Source organism: Pteropus medius, unplaced genomic scaffold (assembly GCF_902729225.1).
Source record: "Pteropus medius unplaced genomic scaffold, Ma_sr-lr_union100, whole genome shotgun sequence".
In the NCBI taxonomy this organism is placed as follows: Eukaryota; Metazoa; Chordata; class Mammalia; order Chiroptera; family Pteropodidae; genus Pteropus; species Pteropus medius.
Genome location: NW_024352407.1, coordinates 5,736 through 18,072, shown reverse-complemented (window position 1 = coordinate 18,072; position 12,337 = coordinate 5,736). Strand labels below are relative to the sequence as shown.

General features: G+C 42.9%; 2 pseudogenes; both read left to right on the top strand.

Moving 5' to 3' along the window:
• The first annotated feature begins 332 nt into the window (after positions 1 to 332).
• LOC120589474 (GTP-binding nuclear protein Ran-like) lies at positions 333 to 975 on the top strand (annotated as a pseudogene).
• Positions 976 to 4,084: 3,109 nt separating this feature from the next.
• On the top strand, positions 4,085 to 12,110 carry LOC120589475 (spermatogenesis-associated protein 31A1-like; annotated as a pseudogene).
• Positions 12,111 to 12,337: the final 227 nt, after the last annotated feature.

Genomic DNA, 12,337 nt, shown 5'->3' with positions numbered 1-12,337 from the left:
AAGAAATGAAGCAATTCATTCCATTTGCAATTGCAACAAATGAATAAAATACCTAAGAATAAACTTAACAAGAACTCAAGGACCTATATACTTAAACTACAAAACATTGTTGAAAGAGATTGAGAGGAAACAAAGAACTGAAAAGATATTTCATATTCATGAATTGGAAGAATTAACATAGTTAAAAGGACCATTTACTAAAAGCAATATATAGATTTAATGCAATCCCCTTGAAAATCTCAAAGGCATTTTCCAAAAAGAGAAAAAAGATTCATCATATTTGGAGCTCTCAATCAGATAGACCCAGAGATGCTTCTGGAATTAACGACATGATGGCTGCCCAAGGAGAACCCCAAGTTCAGTTCAAACTTGTATTGTTTACTGATGGTGGGGCTAGAAAAACTATATTTGTGAAATGTCTGCTGACTGGTGAATTTACGAAGTATGAAGCTACCTGGGGTGTTGTGGTCCACCCTGGTGTTCCACAACGACAGAGGACCTATTAATTTCAATGCATGAGACATGGCTGGGCAGGAGGTTTGGTGGACTGAGAGATAGCTATTACATCCAAGCCCAGTGTGCCATGATAATGTTTGATGTAACATCAAGAGTTGCTTACAAGAATGTGCCTATCTGGCATAGAGATTTGGTATGAATATGTGAAAACATCCCCATCACGTTGTGTAGCAACAAAGTGGATACTAAGGACAAGAAAGTTAACGCAGAATCAAATGTCTTCCACTGAAAGAAGAATCTTCGGTACGTTGACATTTCTGCCAAAAGTAACTACACCTTCAAAAAGCCCTTCCTCGGCCTCCCTAGAAAACTAACAGGAGAACCTAACTTGGAGTTTGTAGCTATGCCTGCTCTTTCTCCACCAGAGGCTGTCATGGACCCAGCTTTGGCAACACACTTGAGCATGATCTAGAGGTTGGTCAGAAAACTGCTCTGCCAGATGAGGATGTCAGCATCTGAGAAAGTGAAGCAGGAGCTGAGTGTCAGAAGTCTAGTTTTATAGGCAACTGTCCTGTGATGTCAGTGGTGCAGGGTGTTTGCCACTTTGCTCTATACCTAAGCAGAACATTTACCTAATCTTTGGGATGCCGAAGGAGATGACTGAGCTTCGGAGTGAATATGGCAGTTAAATATACCTTCATTTTTTGGACCTGCATATTTAGCTGCTTTGGAAAGCAGCTGTTTCCTTATTGAGTTTCAAATACAAGACTGCTACATTCACATCCCAATACTCACTGGTGAAATCTCATTTGTTACTGTCCTTTGCATTCCTTTCCATTTAGAATCAGAATAAAGTTGTATTTCAATTAAAGAGAATACTAATCACATTGGTGTGGAACTACAAAAGACTCTGAATAATCAAAGCAATCTTGAGGAATAAATAACAAAGCTAGAGGCATCACACTCTCTGACTTCAAATTATACTACAAAGTTACAATGATCAAACAGTTTGGTATGGGCAGAAAACCAGACACACAGACAAAGGGAACAGAATTGAGAGCCCAACAATAAACCCAGATGTAGCTGGGTAAATAAGTTTCAAAGGAGTCAGATAAATTCAATGGAAAAAAGAAAGCCTCTTCAATAAATGGTGTAGAAAAATCAGAAGGCCACTTGTAAAAGAATGAAACTAGAATGCTAATTGATACCATACACACACACAAAAGAAAATTCAAATAGACTAAATACTGAAATAAAGACCTGAACAAATAAAATACGCTGAAGAAAACATAGGTATTAAATTTACGGACCTTGACCTCAAAGAAGATTTTATGAACTTGACCCCAAAGACAAGAGGAATAAAGGCAAAAATAAATGAATTGGAATACATCAAACTGAAAAGCTTCTGCACAGTTAAAGAAACCATCACAAAACAAAAAGGCAATCAACCAAGTGGGCAAACATATTTGAAAACAACACTTCTGATAAAGGGCTAACATCCAAAATACATAAAGAATGCCTATTAAAAAATAGGGAGACACCTGAACAGACACTTTTCCCAAGAAAAATGTACAAATTGCCAACAGATAAATGAGAAGATGCTCAACTTCACTACCTACTAGGGAAGTGCAAATTAAAACCACAATGACATACCACTTCACACCTGTTAGAATGGCTATTATCAATTAAACAAGAAACAACAAGTGTTGGAGAGGATATGGACAAAAAGAAACCTTCATAACCTCCTGGAGGAATGTAAAGTGGTAAAGCCAGTATAGAAAATAGTATGGAGGTGCCTCAAAAAATTAAGAATAGAGCTACTGTATGATAGAACAACCGAATCTTTTTCTGGGTATCTACCCCTAAAATATGAAAACATTTATTTATAAAGATATATATACCCTCATGTTCATTGCAGTATTATTCATGATAGTCAAGACATGAAGGCAGACTGTGTCCTTCAATGGCTGACTGCATAAAGAAGGTGTGGTACATATACACAAAAGAATACCACTCAGTCATAAGAGGATTAAATATTGGGATCTGCAACAATATGGATAGATCTTGAGAGTATCATGCTAAGGAAAATAATTCAAATTAACAAAACTTATAGGCACAGACAACAGTATTGCGAGTACCAAAAAGGAAAAGCAATGGGGGTGAACAGGGTAAAGGAGATCAAATATTCGATGACAGAAAAAGACTTGACTTTGCATGGTGAGCACACAAATTGATATACAAATGATATATTATAGCATTGTACACTTAAAATTTATATAATTTATTAACCAATATCACCCCAACAAAAATTAATTGCAATAACGACTCTTGGGAGGGAAAAATAAGAATCCAGAGATGCTACTTTATTCAAAATGTCTGTGTTCAATAAAAATTTACAAAAGATGAAAAGAAGCAAAAATGGTGACTCATACTCGGGTGAACGTAGTCAATAGCAATTATCTTAAGTACCCTTAGTATTGTATTGAGAAAATGAAGATTTCAAAGCAGCTATTTTAAGTGTAATTAATGAACTAAAGGTGGCCTTCTCCACCTTATCCTTCTAACCCACTCCAGATCACCAGTATCATTTTGGAAATAGTTGTCACATGTCTAATGTCCTGATTTTAGGTTCTGATGCTTGAAAAATGGATTCCTAAATCTCCTGCTTTTGATAGTTATCAAAGCTTTTATTCACCAATCCCACAGAACTGTCCCTGAAAAACAAACAAATGATTCTTAAGCAGCTATCCTGCAAAGCTCAGAGCAGAGGGAGCAAACAGAAACACCTATTTCTTAGCCTTCCTATGATGCGGTCTTTTTGCATATTTTAAAAACCATTGCCTCAGGGTCAGGCTTGTAATTGAGCATGGATCTAGGGGCTGAATGAGATGTTCTCCAGAAACCAGAGAAGCCTGTGGACACTTCCTCTGCTCTAGCCCACTCTAACTCGCTCTAGCTCAGTCCACCTTGCTAGTATGGTTCCAGAAGGAGCTTTAATGCATGTCTGCTCTCCTAACCTTTGTGGCTAATACCCTAGGGATAAACCCCTGAATCATCTCTCCAACAGCCAATAGGTTTGATTTCATGAATCCCACAGAAATGTAGCAAGAAAATTAGCAATTCTTAATAGGTGCAAGAGCAACCCTCTCTCGTGGCTACAAAAGCACAGAGGAAACACAAAAATTTTCAACTCCAGTTTATCTCTAGAAGGGGCCTAAACTACTGACTCACTTTCCCTGTTGCTGAGTGTCCACGTTTCAACCAATCTGCATCTGGGTGCTGACTGCAATCCTCCCCTTTGATACACTGATGGGTCTGTGCACACCCTCAACTACTGGGAGGCACCCAGAACAAAGAAAGTGACTTGTATAATCACAAAGTTCTGAGAGACAATCAAGAACTCAGGCCAGGCTGATTGATGATGTTTATCTCTGAAATGAGGCTACTTTTCAAGACTGGGAAAGGTGGCTGTTTTACCTAATGTGAAAAAGCAATGCACACTCAAGGAAAATGAAGAAACAAAAGATTATGTTCCAAACAAGAGAATTAGATAAAACTCCAGAAACAGAATTTAATAAATTTGATATAATTGATATACCTGATAGAGTTTAAAATAACGCTTACAAAGATGTTCGCCAAGGTCAGGAGAATAATGCAGGAACAAAGTGAGAATTTCGATGAAGACATAGAAAATATTTAAAAGCACCAAAGAAAAATCACAGACCTAAAGAACACAATAATTGAACTAAAAATTCGAGACAAGTGTTTGATGGTAGATCAAATCAAGTGGAAGAATGTACCAGCAAACAAAGACAGGAATTCATTTGATCAGAGAAAAAATTGTAAATAGAATTAAAAGAGTGAATATACTTAAGAACCTATGGGACACTGTCAAGGGGATCAACTGATGTATTAAAAGTCCCAGAAGGAGAATAGAATAAGGTTAGGGGAAGGAACACAAAAGGTGCTCAAAGAAATAATGGTTGAAATCTTCTCTAATATAGGTAAAGAAACACACTTCCAGAGATAGGAAGTCCAGAGAGTTCCAAAGGAGTTAAACCCAAAGAGATTCACACCAAGACACGTGACTATTAAAATGTCAAAGTTGGAAACAAGGAGAGAATGAATCTTAAAAGAAACAAGAGCAAAGCAACTTATAACATGCAAGAGAACCTCCATAAAACTTTCTGCAGACTTCTCAACAGAAACTTCACAGGCAAGAAGAAAATGGCATGATATTTTAAAAGTGCTCAATGTAAAATGCTGCCAATCCACAGTTCTGTGCTGAGCAAAGTTGTCCTTCAAACTTGAAAGGGCAATAATTTTTCAGGCAAGCAAAAGCTGAAGGTATTCATCACCACTAGACTAGCCTTACAAGAAACACTAAGGGGAATTCTTTCAGCCAAAAGGAAAAGACATCAATCGATAACAGGAAAGCATGTTGAAGTATGAAACTCGCTGGTATAGGTAAGTATATTATTAAATTCAGAATATGCCAATGTTGTAATAGTGGCAGGAAAATCACTTATAACTGCAGTGTAAAGGTTAAAACATAAAAATATTTAAAAATCTAGAACTACAAAAAATTTTTTAAAAACATATTGAAAGAATAAATAAAAGATGATAAATAAATTAACAAATAGAAAAAAAAGCTAATTTTTTTTTCTTAAAACGGAATTAAACAGATTCTGGAATTGAAAACTACAGTGACTGAGATGAAAAATTAGAGAGGCTCAATATTACATTTGAGATGCCAGAAGAAAGAGTCAGTATGATGATAGGCTAATGGAAGTTATGCAAGCTGAAAAACAAAGAGAAAAGAGTTTGTAGAAAAAAGATCTGGGTAGCATCATTAAACACACCAACATATGTGCAGAGTCTCAGAAAAAGACAGAAGAAAAAATTTCAGCTGTAATGGCTGAAAACTTATCAAATTTGATGAGAAAAATCAATCTACAAATTCAGTGTTTACCTCTAGTAAAATGAAAACAAACAGATCCACTCCTAGACACATCATAGCCAAACTGTGGCAAAACAAATGAAAAATCTTGAAAATAGCAAGAGAAAATCTGCTCTTCATATATAAGCTGACTATAATACTATTGATCAGTGACTTCACTCAGAAACAATGGAGGAACGGCTGTGGGATGACTTACTCAAAGTGAAAGAAAAACTTGTCAACCAAAGATTTCATGTCTAGCAAATCAATTCTTCAAAAATAAAGGCAAAATATTGTCCAGATAAATAAAGACATAGAGTTCTACATACAAGAATTGCTGAAGAAAGTCTCTTGACCTAAGGGAAATGCTTGATTCTTAGATTTGGAAGTGCTGGATTGATTTGTTTAAGGATTGCGTGTATGTGTGGAGGGTGTGTGTGTCTGTATGAAGAACATAGTAAAAGTTTTTTTATGCAGTATACCCTTTATGGACTTCAAAAGCAAAAATGCTAGAAACATGAAAAATGTACGTTGCCTTTTTAACAATTTCAATTTGTTTTATGCTAATTTAGTTTTGTAAATTTGGGGGAATTATTCATTTGAATTTTGAGTGCCCCTGGCTCAAGAAAGTGAAGATTAATTAAAACAGTTTTAATGTTTTTAGAATTCACAAAGCTAAATAAGGTGTACGTCTGGGCTGAGGCAAGGCAAAACTATATGTGAGAAAGATGGTACTGCAGATAGAGGGCAGCCTGAGAGTAAAAATTCTTGGCAATTAACCAAAATTCCAGGAACCACTCCAGATTCCTCAAAGCTGTGAAATTGTTGGAGCTCAAGTAGAGACCTCAAACATATTATTATCTGAGCTCCAGGCTGAATGAAGAGAAAATTGTATATCTCTATCAGGGTGAGAGGGTAGTACTGGACGGTTCAGAGAAAGGCAGAGGAATCTGTGGGCCTGGGTGTTTGCGAGGACGGGCGAGGAGCTGCCACCAGCCTCCTCTTGTCATTGACCCCTCAAGAGCCCTTTGTGACCAGATGCAGCTCTGTGATGTGGGCCTGGGGTTTTAGTCCGCTCCCAAGTGCCCAGTTGCCTGAGGGCAGCAGTGCGATTCAGATGATGGAGCATTTTCTCTCTTCTCTGAATAGCGTTCTTGTGACCTGGCTGAGCTCCAGTTTAACTCCATGGGTGACTGATACCATCTTCGGCCTCCTGTGTGGACTGGGGCTCTTCTTCCTGCTACTTCCTTTCTTCGAGAGTAAACCATCTTCACCACCACTTAGGAAACACAGAAATCTCAAGGAGGTAAGGAATCCTTGGCCCAGAACCAAGAGAAATGATCTTTATTCTTATTCTTATTTCTCCCTTTCTGAATCACCTAGAAAGACTCCTGAGATGAGAATTCTTGGAAATTATAAAATATCCTCATCGTAGGAACAAGCCAGGCTAAGCAGGGGTTAGATTGGGCATGAGGATTTTCTCTCCAAAGATCTCAGACAGGGAGTCCAAGTGTGGTGGAGGGCTCCAAGGCACAGTCCCAAATGCAGTGACCAGTGGCCAAAGACGGGATACTAAAAAAGAGTTGGATCTCTGCAGGTGGACTGGCCCCTGAGCATGACTGGTTCTCCAGCTGCCTTTCCATGGCAGGAGTCTGTGTTGAGCCACTCCTCTGTCGGGGCTGATCTGAGGACAGTGTGTTGCCCCTGCGTGTCTCTGAGTAGAGGCTGGATTGGGCCTCTTGCCTCGGAAAGCAGAGTCCTACCTGACGGAGCTCAGAGAGGCCTGTAGTTTTGAGAATGTCTGTGTTTCTTGAGCAGAGGAAGAGCGATGGAAAAAATCACTGACGGGTCTCACATAGAAAATCCTTCTTTATGCTTTCAAATCAAAAAAAAAACTGAAATATTTATATCCACTTTAAAAATAAAGGGAGAAAAATGCGGAGTCCAATTAGTTAAGTAGAAAGTCATATTACTCATGAAATCTGAGCATCTGCGGCTCATCTAGAGAGAGGACAGTGAGAAGGACGTCCAACCCCTCGTTTTTTATTGTCTCTCAGTGTCCAGTGGAGCCAAAGTGGAGGAGCGGGAGCAGGAAGAAAAATAGAATATTGAAAGGTGAGCTTCTCCCCCTCAGCCCTGCTCCCAAAGGTTCACCTCCAGTTCTTCTGTTCCTGAGGGCCCAGTTCTAGGTCTCTGAAGACACTAGCAACACCCAAAACTCAGGAAACAGAACCCTCAAGGAGGCTCCTGGAAAGAAGATCAGAACCCTGATACTTCCCAGATTCCATGCTCAGAACAAAGCCTTGAAGCCTCATGGGCCTGGAAATGGGTTTCATCTAGCAGGAGCATTTGGGCAGTCTTAGACAAACAGTGTCTGACTGGGAGGTGGGAGACGTCCAGGTCCAACTGTGATCAAGTTGTTTACTTTCACTCAGATCCCTCTGTGATGTGCTCCCTGACTTTCCTTCCCCATGGGCTAGTTGCGAGGTCCTTGGTGGGTAATGAATGTGGAAGCACTTTGTGAATGATAACACTCTACCCTTCTTGAGCCTTGCCACCACTGTCAGGAATCGCGTGTCCTTGGACTCAGGTGCTTGGGCTCCAGAGTTCTCCCTTCCAAGTGTCTCCCCTAAAGTGATTGCCTTAGTCTCCTGTAAGACCCCCAGGCTCTGCTTTCATCGCATGACCCAGTCTCCTGATTTCTAGCTTGCAGAGATTGCCTGCAAGAACTAGAAGAGGCTCAGGGCCTGGTTTCCCTTTTGCGAAGGTAAAAAATCTTCCCCTGTCCTCCTGGGTCCACCTCCCTCAAGGATGCCAGCCACCTTGGACTGTCCTAAAGAGGGAGGGGGGCATGGGAATGCGGTGTGGCTACAACCCCGCGATGAGGGACAGCAGGAGCATTCTGAAGTCAGCATGGGGACCAGAGAGGATCCCAGGCCCCGGGTACACACCCCTCCCCAGAATATCCAGCCTGCCCTACCCGCCCTGCCCTTCTGGCCCCTTATGCTCTTGGATTCAGCTTGTGCTTCCGTCTCCTGCAGCCACCTCGAGAGGCTCCCGAACGAGGGTGGCTTTCGTCAGCGCTCATGTCAAGACCTCTCTGGTGAGGTGTGCAAAGCAAATCCTGCGGGAGCCCAGCAGCCCTGTGGGGAGCCTGTGGAAGTTGTTGCTCCCGTCATGATCCCGTTGGCTTCCCCAGCTCCTCTGACTGAACACCCACTACCTTTGTCCTCTAGCCTGTCACCAAGCCCAAGGACCTCCTCGTTTTCTTTTCATTCGTGCTCATCTGTGAGTGCCTCTCAGCCACCAGAGCCTTTCCTTCCCCTGGATGGCCTTTTACCCCAGCCACTTACACTGTCTACTTCCACTTCATGTCTCCCTGATTCAGAGGCCCACCCTCCACTTCTGACAGCCTCCTCTGCACCCCCACCCCAAGATTCCACTCTGATTCTTCCCAAGTGTGACTCAGTGAGCTGGTCTCCACACATGCCTTGGTCAGCTTCGCCTATTCCAGCCATGTCAGGCCTTGACCACTCAAGCTGTTCCATTTCGACTCTGTCTCGGTGGCAGATGGATTCCAAAGCCCACAGCCTCTCTACTTCAACACACTTTAAGTCTCAGCAAGAGCAAGTGTCCCATCACCTACCAGAGGACTCATCCAGGGGGCACCCCACAGACAAACAGATAGAGACTAGTACTCTCTCATTTTTCAACCCTGATGTCCGGAAGCCGATCTCTGGGAGAGTAGAACTGAAGATTTGGAATGAAAAAGAAAAAAAAGAAGGGTCAGACTACCACTTGGATTCTTTGAGAAATATGATCAAGTCACTGGGTGATGAGCAGGACGCCCTCTGGGGAATGAAAGGCAAACCAGAGAAGCTGCTTGGTCCTGAGAAGCACCTACATCCTGAAACATTTGAGACCAATTTACAGCAGAAATGCAGCCAGCTCTTCTGGGGTCTCCCCTTTCTGCATAGTGAGTCTCTGGTGGCTACTGTCAGAGAAACCCCACCAGAGTTTCCTTCTGTCATATTCAATGAACACCCTCATGCCTTACCATTGCAAATTCGGCACAAAGTAACTTCACATCTTACCCTGGCCCAGCCCTTGCCCCACCCTGTGACCCAACCCAAACTCTTGACTCCAGCCATGCCACCATTCCAGCCTCCACCTCTGGCTCAGATCCAGACCCAGACCCATCTACCACCTTTTTCTCCACCCCAAACAAGGACCTCTGGGGTATCTTGCCCTACAACCCAGGATAAGGCACGATCTTTTATCTCAATTTCATATCAAGACCTGGAACCTCACTTTTGGAAGAAGCAACAAGAAGGGGAAAGATCTTTCCCCTTTCTGGTGAAAAAACCTCAAGTGGTTTCTAGCAAAGTCAATCCCAACTTTCCCCAGGAAAATGGGGCTTCCCATACTCCCAGGCCAGTCTCCCTTGCTTTTGAGGATGTGATCAACCCTGAGATTCTGGAGCAATTGGAACAACACCTTCAGAAAAGGTTCGTGCAGCATAGACACGTGGCTGGCCTGCCCCACTGGATGCAATTATCTCTGGAACTTCCACAGCTTGACGGAGAATTCCCACAGGCACATCAGGCACAGGGCATGCGGGGGACATTTCAGACCTCTGCATTTACAGGAAACAGCAGCCAGGATGCAGAAAAAATAGGATATAGGCATCCAGCAATGATCCCACCAAGGATGGACCTGGGCAAGGATGTGGGGCATAACGCGAGGAAGATCATAAAAGACGTACACAGGGGCTCAACGAGCTGCCCAGTGAAGGTTCTGGAAGAGAGCTATGAAGATTCAAAAAGAGATTTGGTGAAGACCTCGACAATGGGCCCAGAAAAGAAGTATCCAGAAAACGTCTTGAGAGTCCATTCCGTCAGAACGTCAGGGCAGATCAGTGAGGGTCGGATCCCCATGGATGTTCATCATTCAAGGATTGCTGCTAATCATGCCCTAGACCTTCCTAGAGAGTCAAATGTGCACACGGAAGCCAGAAATCCAGCATCTTCTAAAAGTTGGGAATCCCACATGAACACCTCCCATGAGGTTTTCAGCCGCCGTCCACAAGCTCGACAGTTGCTAGAAGCACATATTAAAAGGTTTTGGGTGAGGCACAGATGGGGCCTTCCCCTCAAGGTTCTCAAGCCTGTAAAATTCTTTAAGTTGAAAAAGGCTCAACCCTCGCCTCTTCGATGGTCTTTCTTTAACCCCTCAGCCACCTCTGCATCTGGGGCACACTCTAAAGCTAAGTTCACCAAGTTTGGGGGGAAACCTCCTCATTTCCATTCTGGAGAAAAGTTGATAACAGAAGAGTCAGTTACCAGTCCTCAGCTCTTTCCAGGAGACAGGGTGATAACAGATGATTTGGTTCCTGGTCTTCAGCCCCTTGTGAGAGACAATGTGATAACAGAAGGGTCAGTGCCCACAGTGGTGAGTCCTCTCCTTGCCCGCTCCCCTGCGTGTGAGGAAATCCAGAAGGATCTGGTAGAGAGACCACCTGGTGATGACCATGGGTCCTCAGAAAGCCCTCTAATTGGACAGATGGGCAGGCTGTCTTCTCAGTCACTCACATGCCCCTCTGTGGGCAGAATGTGATATATTGAGATTACCATGGACATGGAGAAAGACAGCCTGGAGTCAAATTCAAGTTCATTGTTGGCCAAGAATGAGCCAAGGAAGGAGAGTGGAGGCCAGACATCACAAGACACTAATTTGGAGCTCAATTTAGTGTTCCAATCTTCAAGACCCAAAGAAGCCAGGAAGCAAGTGAGGGCCAATGAGGCCCCTACCTAGGGAGGTACCTTAGAGCCCTGTGTCACTCTGAGGCGATCACAGTCTGCAGAGTCTAGTAAAAAACGCTCATCACCTACACACATGGGTCCTCGAGATCCAGCAAAGCCATTCCTTGGTTCACAGCTTAGTGAGCTTGAGTTTCAGCGGTTGGTACAGTCAGAGAACCACTCTAAAAGCTGTGCCACAGCTGCGCTCCTTCAAGACTGTGAAACTGGTGTGCTCCTTCAAGATTGTGCCACGGACACACTTCTTCAAGTCTGTCACTCTGATGGGTTCCTTGTTGCACACGTCTTGGCTACTCGAGGATCTCTGTTCAGTTCCAAGAGTATTTCCGGTGGGGACATGTCAGCTTTTAAGATGCTATATGACTTCATATCGAGTGGAGGGAGCACCCAACAGGAGTACCTGAGGTTGCAATGCCAATCTAAGAGCGGGAGCAAGATGTTTTGTCCCCAAATGTGTGAAGGAAAACAATTGGAGTCCCAACGCAGGAGAGCAAAAAGAAAGGCTGGCAGAAATGAAGACCTCACAACTCAGTGAGATAGATTCTGCCCGGGATAAGAAATCAGAAGTTTCGTTAAGAAGAAATTCCTTCCAGCTCATCCAGAAGGAACATCCTCTTCCAGCAAGTTTCCTCAAAATTTGAATAAAGTAATTTCTGCAGTGGATGTTCCCCAGGAAAGACAAAGGACTGAAAAATGACCCGCAAAAAGGCCAGCCTGCATCAGCCACTGACCAGAGATCCGAACCAGTCAAAAGCAAATCAATTGTGAGCAGGTAAGCTACTGAAGCTCAGGTACTGGTGACAGCTGTTGGACAGATCTTAGAGGAGAAAATGGCACTTCACCATGGACTCTGTCCCTCAGAGGTGAATTGCTGCAAAGGAGAACTCCAGGCTCCAGTAGGTCCACATCTCTGCTACCTGAGGGCTCTCTCCTACAAAGAGCAGAGAAAGATGATGAAAAATATGACCGAAGATTACCAATTCACTCCCAATAGACATAACAATCCTAATAAGAGCAGATGGAACAGAGACAGGGACAGCAAGTGGATTTTTACACCCAGGGAGCTGGGGTCCCCAGCTAGACCCTACTAGCATTAGTTGATGAAGAAAAGACCCTCAGTCCA